Here is a 9,288-nt window from a genome sequence, read left to right on the forward strand (position 1 = left end):
CATTAGTCCCGGTTCGTGACTGAACCGGGACTAATGTGAATACTGCCCTGTGACCAAAGCCCTGTTTTCTACTAGTGATTGGCGTAGCTGTCGCATGGAAAAGAAGAGACGTGAGCACGGATGAGAGCATCACGAGGGAGCAGGCAATGTTGACCTAACATGGATTGATTCTAAATTATGAATCAAAAATCCTGATCTAGTAAAAAAGATATGGAATGCACTAGAAAAAATTTCATTATTTCCTCATATAATGCACACAACTCTAGTTTCTGGGCCCTTTTTAGACAATTATACGTTCTAGAAGTCAATTCTAATTGATCAATAAAAATCATTGCAAAATGATGGGTCTCCTTCCATAACTTTCCAAATTCCTATAACAAGTAACAAGTGTTTTATTCCAAGATTAAGTTATTACTGAACAAAGAAAAATTTCAAGCCCCATCCGTTCATAGGGGCGATTGTATGCTTGTGTATGTGAGCGACTTTCATTGTACTCTGTTAAAAAAAGAATTTGATATCACAATTTGGAAATTCACATGTATCTACAGAAGATACGGGATAAATCAGGCAAACAGTTCGCGTTCCACGCGAACCAACCTGTGGTTGGATGGTTAGAGGGACGGTGGTATTCCCAGCCTACCAGGGTTCAAGTCCTGGTGCTCCTGTCGATGACAAGGCGCCTACGGTGACTTCGTAAATCTCAAGATTATATGTTTGGGTGAGTGTATGCGCATATGTATGAGCGCTTGCATCTGTACTGTGTTTAAAAAAAAGTTCACGTTCCGCCACAAAATTCTGGAAGGAAACTTGTCTAAAAAAGGAGAAGAAATAATCTTACAAAGAGTTTCCTTGATTTATATGGAAAGATACTAAATCTTTCCAATTTTCTGCACCGGATCTCCCTTCTCTCGATCCCCTATATATACAAACACACGAGTCATGTACATGTTCACACCAAGCAATCGGTCGATATCTTTTCTCATCGATCGATGGCCATCACCATTGACAAGTACACCATCCGCATCCTTGTGCTGGCCCTGCTGTCTATACACCTCTTGTCCTCTGCCACCGTCGCACACTGTAAGTATAGTATGCAACATATTTATATATTTCTCCAAGAGTTTTCTTTACGATGCAACTTTGTCTTTCAAGCCCAAAATGTTAGGACGTATATATATACACACATGTAGTTTTTCTCTGCTACTATCGCACGATGTATCTACGAATAGATATGCAATAGAGATATTATTTCTCTCGCTGGTTTATCTTTGCGATACTAGCTTCTTTAACCCTAGCTCAACAAGTTAATTATACCATGCACGTGTAATTCTTACACTTCTCTCTTTTGTTTTTGACTTCTCATTTTGTTTCTTGTCTGAGATATGTTTCTTGATTGTTACCAAATCCAAAACAATTGTTTCATCATATGCATGTCACTCCACAGGCGGAACCATCACGGTCGGTGCGGATGACGAGAAGATCGATCTGCCGAACGGGCTGTGCGGCAAGGAGAAGCTGTGCAGAGAGACACACTGCTACTGCTGCCTGTTAAACGACCGCTGTTACAGAACTATGGATGTGTGCAAGAGTCACTGCGACAACCCGCCATCGTCTTCACAAGACATGCTAGCGGCGGTGGCGGCGACGGCCACAGCGACAACCCCTGCTCCTTTACCCCCTGCGTAGTCAAATTAATTGGCTCACGTATTTATTTTGTCCCAAGACATGTGTGATGATGCTTGACGTGCGAAAAAACAACAACTTTGCAATAATTAAGAGCTAGCTTGATAGCCCAGTTAGTTGTTGCAGTCTGATTTGTCATGTTGCCTTTAGACCCATGCCCCCGGAAATCAAGTTGAATATCCGCGTTGGATGTATGAAATTAGTAAATTAAGAAAAACAATACCATCAAAAGCGCATGTAGGCCTTTATCTTTATCCCACGACCTATTCCACGCCTTGATGTTGGTGGCCAAAAGTGCCAGGGTTTATAGTACTACATCTATTCTTCCTAATTTTATTTGAGTATCCTGGAGTAACTCTTCTCTCTGACATATATACAAGGAAATTAAATTCTGGAGAATTACAAAAAAAGCGGGGCTTCTCTCTCTCTTAATGTACGCATGCATGCACAAATCACTCACCTTATTCTGCGACCAAATTTTGAAAAGTTGTGTCTGAAAAAAGAGAAAAACATGATCGTATGAATTAAAAACTTGATTTATGTGCGCATGGATCTTAATGAATAATAACACGCGAAATAGCAACATACTCCCTCCGCCTTTAAAGAGTGTACTTTCAACTTTGTTGGATGGTCAAACTATGTTAAAGGTTGACCGAGCTTGTGCAAAAATATATCAATATTTATGAAACAAAATAGGTATATGATGAAAATATATTTTACCATGAATCTAACACTACAAATTTGATGTCATAAATGTTGGTGTATTATTGTATAAATACGGTCAAACATAAAATGTTTGACTTTCCAACAAAGTTGGAAGTACACTTTTCAAAGGACGGAGGGAGTACTATGGAAAGACACTGAATTTCTTGATCTTGTTCTTCGTGGATGAAAGACGAGTTCTAACATCAGATCTCCCTTCTCTCAGCCTCCCCCTCTATAGAGTAAAACACAAGCCCTATATATGTTAACAACAAGCAACCAAGCTTGTACAAAAACACACACATTTTCTCATCATCGACAGCCATCACATCTCGCGAGTGCCGTGTGTTGCATCAGAGAGCTAGGGATGGACAATCACACGACCCACATCCTTGCACTGCCCTTGATGTCTCTATACCTCGTATGCTTTGCCACCATCACTCAGTCTAAGTATCCAGTAAGTATATACACAACTTTACAATACTAAATCATGTCTGACATGTTGCTCGTATTTTAATGGATTTTTTTCTTGTTTCGTAGGCTGAACCATCCCGGCCATAGACGACGATAAAATCAATCTACCAAATGAGCTGTGTGGCAAGGCAAAATTTTGCCTTGACCATTTTTGCTACTACTATCACATAAATAACCTATGCTACGCCGATATGGATCTATGCAAGGAAAGTTGTTTCTCGTCTTCACAAGACATTCTAGCGACAATGACCCCTGCTCCTTTATCCGCGTAGTCAAATTGGCATACATATTTCATATTTATTCCCCTTATTGCATATGTAAGGCTTACTGTGTGGGAAAACAAGTTTGTAATAAGAGTAATGCCCTTGCTAGTTGCTGTTGTTTGATTTGTCATGTTGCATTTAAAATTATTATGATCCCAGGAGGCAGATCGTATGTCAAACATGAGCTTAAAAGTAACTAAAACATATGAAGCATGTAAAATCCAGTTAAAAAGACGTGTGAAATTAGTAAACAGGAGCTAAAAAGTAACTAATATAAATATGCTATAAGTGTTCCCAATTTAAATTTTAAAAATAATAAAACATATTAAGTATGTAAAATCCAGTCAAAAAGCGGTTTTTTCTATTGAAGTTTATAGACTGAATGCCATTTTTTAACAAAAATATGAACGAATGAAATACATAAGTGTACTCCAAAACTAGTAGGCTCCGATCAATCAAAAATTATTGTAGTTGCTTGTCTTATAGATGAAGTGCTCGAATTAACCGAACTAGTGGGCTCTAGACAATAAAAAATTAAGGTGCTAATGAAAGCAAGAGTATTTCCTCGCAAAAAAGGAGAACATTATCAAAAGCACATGCAATGGAATATGATCAAATCTCCGGGTTAGCATGTGTGTATCTTAAATTTGAGTGTTAATTAGGTGCTTTATCTTGTTCCACGATCTATCCCATATGTTTGTACCGGCAGCCAAAAGTTTCTAGGGCTTGTATGCTGAGTATGTTGTGCCACCAACAACGTCAATCGGCCTTTGTTTCCTGTCGCTACATTTCAAGAGATCATAGTCAAAGTTAATGGTGTTGACTTTTTGCCACGTCTACCCTGACGGGTGGGCCAGCCCTACCATAATCTGGCTTAAAATACCCTAATCGTTACCTTACAAATGTGACAATTTTTGGCAAAAAAAAAAGGGAAAATGGTATTTTTGCCGGACTTTTTGTTGGGCGGTATTTCAGGGGGACACATGCCCGAATTGCTCTCGTTCTAGGGACACATGCCCAAATTGTAGTAGTGTTATTTTTTTTTGCGGTAACGTTATCTAGGGAATGTTCCCTAGAGAGTAGGTCCCGGGGAACGCCACCACGGCCATCTGATCAAAATCACGTGGTGGCAGGTTTCCAGGCAAATGTCATCCCTTCCTAGGAACGTTCGTCAGCTATTGGGGTCTTTTTTTAACAATACTCCATAGAACACATAGGTGTTTTCTCTCATCGATCGAAGACCATCAAAATGGACAGGCACACGATCTGCAACCTTGCACTGGCGTGCTGTCTCTACACCTGTTGTCCTCTGCCACCATTGCAAAATGTAAGTATACACAGAGATATTTGTTGCTCTGTTTTTGTTTCTTGTTTGTTGGCAAGTCAGAAACAATTGCTTCATCATCTGCATGCTAACCTTATTCCCGATCTAGCCCCGTCGCTCCATCTTGGTGACATTTAGATCCATACAGTTGGCCATGAATACAGTTGTCCCCTTTGCTAAGTGCCAATCACAGCCCAAAGCATCAACAACAACAACATACTCACGCTGCCACAACTCTCCGCATGGGATCCTCAAGAATGATTGGCATGTATGTTCGGCACCCCTTAGCATGTGTATACAAATTCGAGCGCTTAATCATTATCTTGTCCGACCTAGCAAGTGCTTTATCTCGTTCCCACGACCTATTCCATGCATTGTTATCGTTAGGCAAAAGTTTCTAAGGTTTAATAGTACTCCGTCCTAGATGCAACGAGGCAATCTTATACCGACTAGTTAGTTGTATATGCTTGATTTGGGATATTTTTTTTATCTTCCTCTCCTGAGTTGGTCCCTTTTGTCAGTGTCTCGACACGATCAAGTTTTTCTTCCTCTCCTGAGCGGCTCCCACCTGTCGGTGACTCGGCACGGTAGGACAAAGCCATTTGTGCCATTGTTTCCTGCACTATAAAACTTATTTCCATATCATAGTTTGGAAACATACGCATCTAAAAATAGGACATCGGTAACTCCAGCAAATTGCAATTTCCACATCACAGTTTGGAAACGTATATGCATCTAAAAACAGGAGAATCGATAAGTCCGGGAAACGGCAATTTCTATATCATAGTTCTTATTTCGCTACCAAGTTTCAGGAATTTGTGTGTAATAATGGAAAAAAATGATCTCACAAATTAAGAAATTGATTTATACACTTGTGGCTCTTAATGATCTTGAATTAAGATAATAAATTGCTTGATCTTATTCTGCATGGGATCGGGACGACTAATAGCACCGGATCTCCCTTCTTACTATCTCCTTTTATATATATGTGAGCTGTTGACACTTGACAGCAAGCAAGCTTACTCATCAACAATCATAGATCACGTTAGTGCCAAGCTAGTGTTGTGCGGCAAGGCAAAGTTATGCACCGCTAAATATTGCTACTTTTGCTTGCTAAATGATCGCTGCTACATTAACATGGATACATGCAAGGAACACTGTGAAAATCACTACTCGTCTACGCGAGACATGCGAGGTGCGGCGACGCTGCCGTCGACATCTACTCTTTTCCTAGCCTAGTCAAATTTATTTGCCCCTTAAGGCATATGTAATGCGTTGTGTGGAAAAACAAGTTTCAAATATGCCCTACATAGTTGCTGCAGTTTGATTTGTCATATTTTGTTAGAACTTTTTATTTCAAATTATTTCTGGCTAAGTTCTATTGCACAACTAGTTATGTGGTGTAAGGTTCATCTACCCAATTTACCTAACAAATAGAGAGTAACACAGCAACAACTTGCCTTAATATGGTCACCGCAGAGTTGGTAGTACAAAGTATGCATCACAGGCGTCCACAACCAGCAAAAGATATTATGAATAATGAACCTCCAAAAGAATTTGAGCTTTCAGTACATCAGAAAATCATCCAACCTCCCACTCACTTTGGTCTCCATCCGTTATGTGGACTACTTATCTAGTACTGGCTACCTCTGTTTTTAAATATAAGACATTTTGGCAGTTTGAATTGAACTGACAAAACGTCTTATATTTAAACACAGAAGGTGTAAGACTTATGTGCGCACTACTTATTTCTCTCACGGATAATGCATAGAAAACAATCACTTCTTGATAGCGATCATGTTCTGAGTAATGACGAAATAACGTGTCTTCTCTTGAGGTGGTGGAGCAGTCATGTTGTCTGGAATCCTTACGCTTATTCTTTGGTGCTTCCCATCTTCAGTACGAACATCAAGGATGGAATCCATTATGGGTATCTCCCAGTCGCTGTATCTTAGAAACCGGAACCAGGATTTATCTGCAAAGAAAAACACATGATGCGAAAAAAAAATAAGAATGATGTTGTGATGTTAAATCAGAATCCATAAGCACTCAAGGCACAGCATAAAACATGAATAGGAATCAACATTCTTTATCAATAAACATGTATATCTGCAATGCATGAACACAGTATAGCGGACAGTCTCGACAATATCAAGATACATAGTAAGGCTCCTAATCCAATTAATGAGCACTTGGACACGCACATAAGTAAGTTGAGATGTCAACAAAGAAGAAAGCAAAGAACACAGACCTCTAGAGCGAACCGCCTCGAAGGTAAGAAGGCCGTCTCCTTGGGGCCCGGATACCTGGAGAGTGCCGGAGAGGTAATGCCTCGCGAGGTTCCACTTCCAGGCAATGGAAATGTTGTGCCAGAACCCTGGCGTCATCGGCCCGCCGATCGCGCTCGCTATCTGCTTGTTCTGGGCAGCCATCTCCATTACCTTGTTGGAAACATACTCCACCCTGTTTTTTGTATGTAAACGAACCAAAATTTGAGTGCAGGGTCGAGGAGCTAGCAGATCAGATCATAAACTACATACACGCCGCACAACTTGTGGAAAGGAATAACAGGTAAACGGGCGAGTGGGCGGGCGTTGGATTTGGACCTGGTGCGGTCGAGGAAGACGGAGGTGTCGCTGACGGCGTAGGCGGTGGCGGCCGCCTACGCCGGTGAGCCCCAGCAGGGAGAGCTTTGCCGCGCGCTCGGCCCATGCCCACGCGCCATCGTTGGACGAGGACGACGTTGGTGGAGTAGGCGGAGGGGCGGCGAAGGGCAAACATTTTCCTTGGCGGTGCAGAGGGAAGGCGAGAAGAAGAATATCCCAGTTGCGTCTGGCTGCCTCGTGCGCCCTTTCAGGGCCCGTAGTACTTTCTTTCTCTAGTTAGTTAGAGAAAAAATTGGCATTTTTAGCGCAACGCCCTCTACTTAATTTAAAATTTTGTTGCTGAAAAAGTATAGAGTTTCATGTGTTGGTTTTTCCCTGTCTACATTTCAGGGTTTAAAATTTTCTGCCTTTGAGAAAAAGTGGCCAACTCAAGAGAGCAGAGAGAGAGAGAAAAAATGCATGACAAGGGGGAGCGGCAACAACAACAACAAACATAGGCCAACGCCACCACATCCTAATGCCGCGCCCAACACATCCGCCAGGGGAGCAGGAGGAAACATGTGACCCCCCATGCAAGCTCCCAACGTCCACCTTGGCGACCACCCCCGACGCTGAGCCAAGCCATGGCAGAATTCGTGGCAGCTCCATAGGTCCACAACAAGGATGTGAATCGGCTATATCGCATCTACCCCTTCTCCCTCCATCTCGCCTTCATCTTTGGCAGCCTCGCCGGTGCACCAACATCACTGATGTGACACACACCTTTCCCTTCCTAGCAAGGTGCTCGACGAAGTGTCCCCGAGGTAATGTTTTTCCTTTTCTCGATTTTATCCTCATTATGCCCTGAATATGATCGTTGGACTTTGCAATGTGTAAATGAAAAGGTTATGGGGAGAGTTTATCAACGACTCTTCTCGGACTAAGAATAAGAATAAGAAAATGATTTTGAGATTAAATTTTATGTGGTCATTCGAAAGGAAGATTGGAAGATATGGTGACGTGATATGACTTGGAAACAAATGTAAGCCCTGTACACCCAGAGAGAAGGAGACAAGGAGTAGCAACACGGGCTATCATGCCGGTAACACATTAAACGATGACACGTCCACATGTTGGGAGGTAAATTGCAAAGTTATGGAATTCTTAAACATGTAATTAACAATTTACATTCAATAAACAATTAAGGTTCAACGCCTTCAACAAGAAAGTAATAATTATTAACAAAATAGATGGTCGCAAACAAGAACAACACTTGCTTCTAGAATACTTCGAGACAAGACAAGATCAGAGTTGCTAAATTATGATTTGACACTTTTGACTCTGGAATTAACTCTTCCACGCCTTCTTTTGAGCCTCGAGCCTTTCTTGAATTTCACAGGTTGAAGCAAATGTCAGGTTGGGGCGGAGCCATACTCTCACAGCTCTCAATTCAAAAGGCACCCACTTCACGGGCTTGGCCTTGTTCGCGACGAAACTGTATCTAAATACGCCACCCCTAAAGACAAAATAGGCACAACCTTCACCTATATCTAAACGCGTGGCAAAGCTTGCAGGAGACCCAAGGAATAGGGTGAGATTGCAGAGGATCCGACCTTCCCACGCCACCCATTGCCTCTTGCCACTTCCTGGCTCTTTCTGCAGCGCGCGTACCATCACCCGCATTGACGGCTTATCATAGCCATGCAGACTCCTATCTCGTTTCACCATGACGGATGCCCACAACAGCTCACCGTGGGACTCCAGGAAGTAGTTGTCTTCATGAGAAATATTTATATCCGGATCTACATTCCCCCCTGACTCGAATATGTTGTCGATATTACCATCTTTCCGGAAGCACAAGAAAGAATCATCATCCCAAACCAGGACTTTGCCGTCATGATACATGGCATAGGGTTCTGGCAACAAATTCAGTCTCTTCTCTACGACAGTCCATATCGCATCACCAGGGCACATCATAGCCGCCGTAAATGCTGTATACCTAGTGAACCGATCCAAGCAGAACCTAATTTGAAAGCTGTACAGAAAGACAGTGCGATCCTTGTAGATGACACCACGGAAATTGTCTATTGCCTTCCTTGTCTGATCCGGCAAGGGAGGTAGGCGGGCGACATCTCCGGTAAAGATGTCGATGAGTCTCGGCTCGGGGCGAGCAGCGAAGAACCAGGTTGCCATGCCGTCCACACTGGCCACCAGGTTGCCATGACTGGCATTGCTAGATCCTGCCCCTAATGGCTGC

This window comes from Aegilops tauschii, chromosome 2 (assembly GCF_002575655.3).
Source record: "Aegilops tauschii subsp. strangulata cultivar AL8/78 chromosome 2, Aet v6.0, whole genome shotgun sequence".
Lineage (NCBI taxonomy): Eukaryota > Viridiplantae > Streptophyta > Magnoliopsida > Poales > Poaceae > Aegilops > Aegilops tauschii.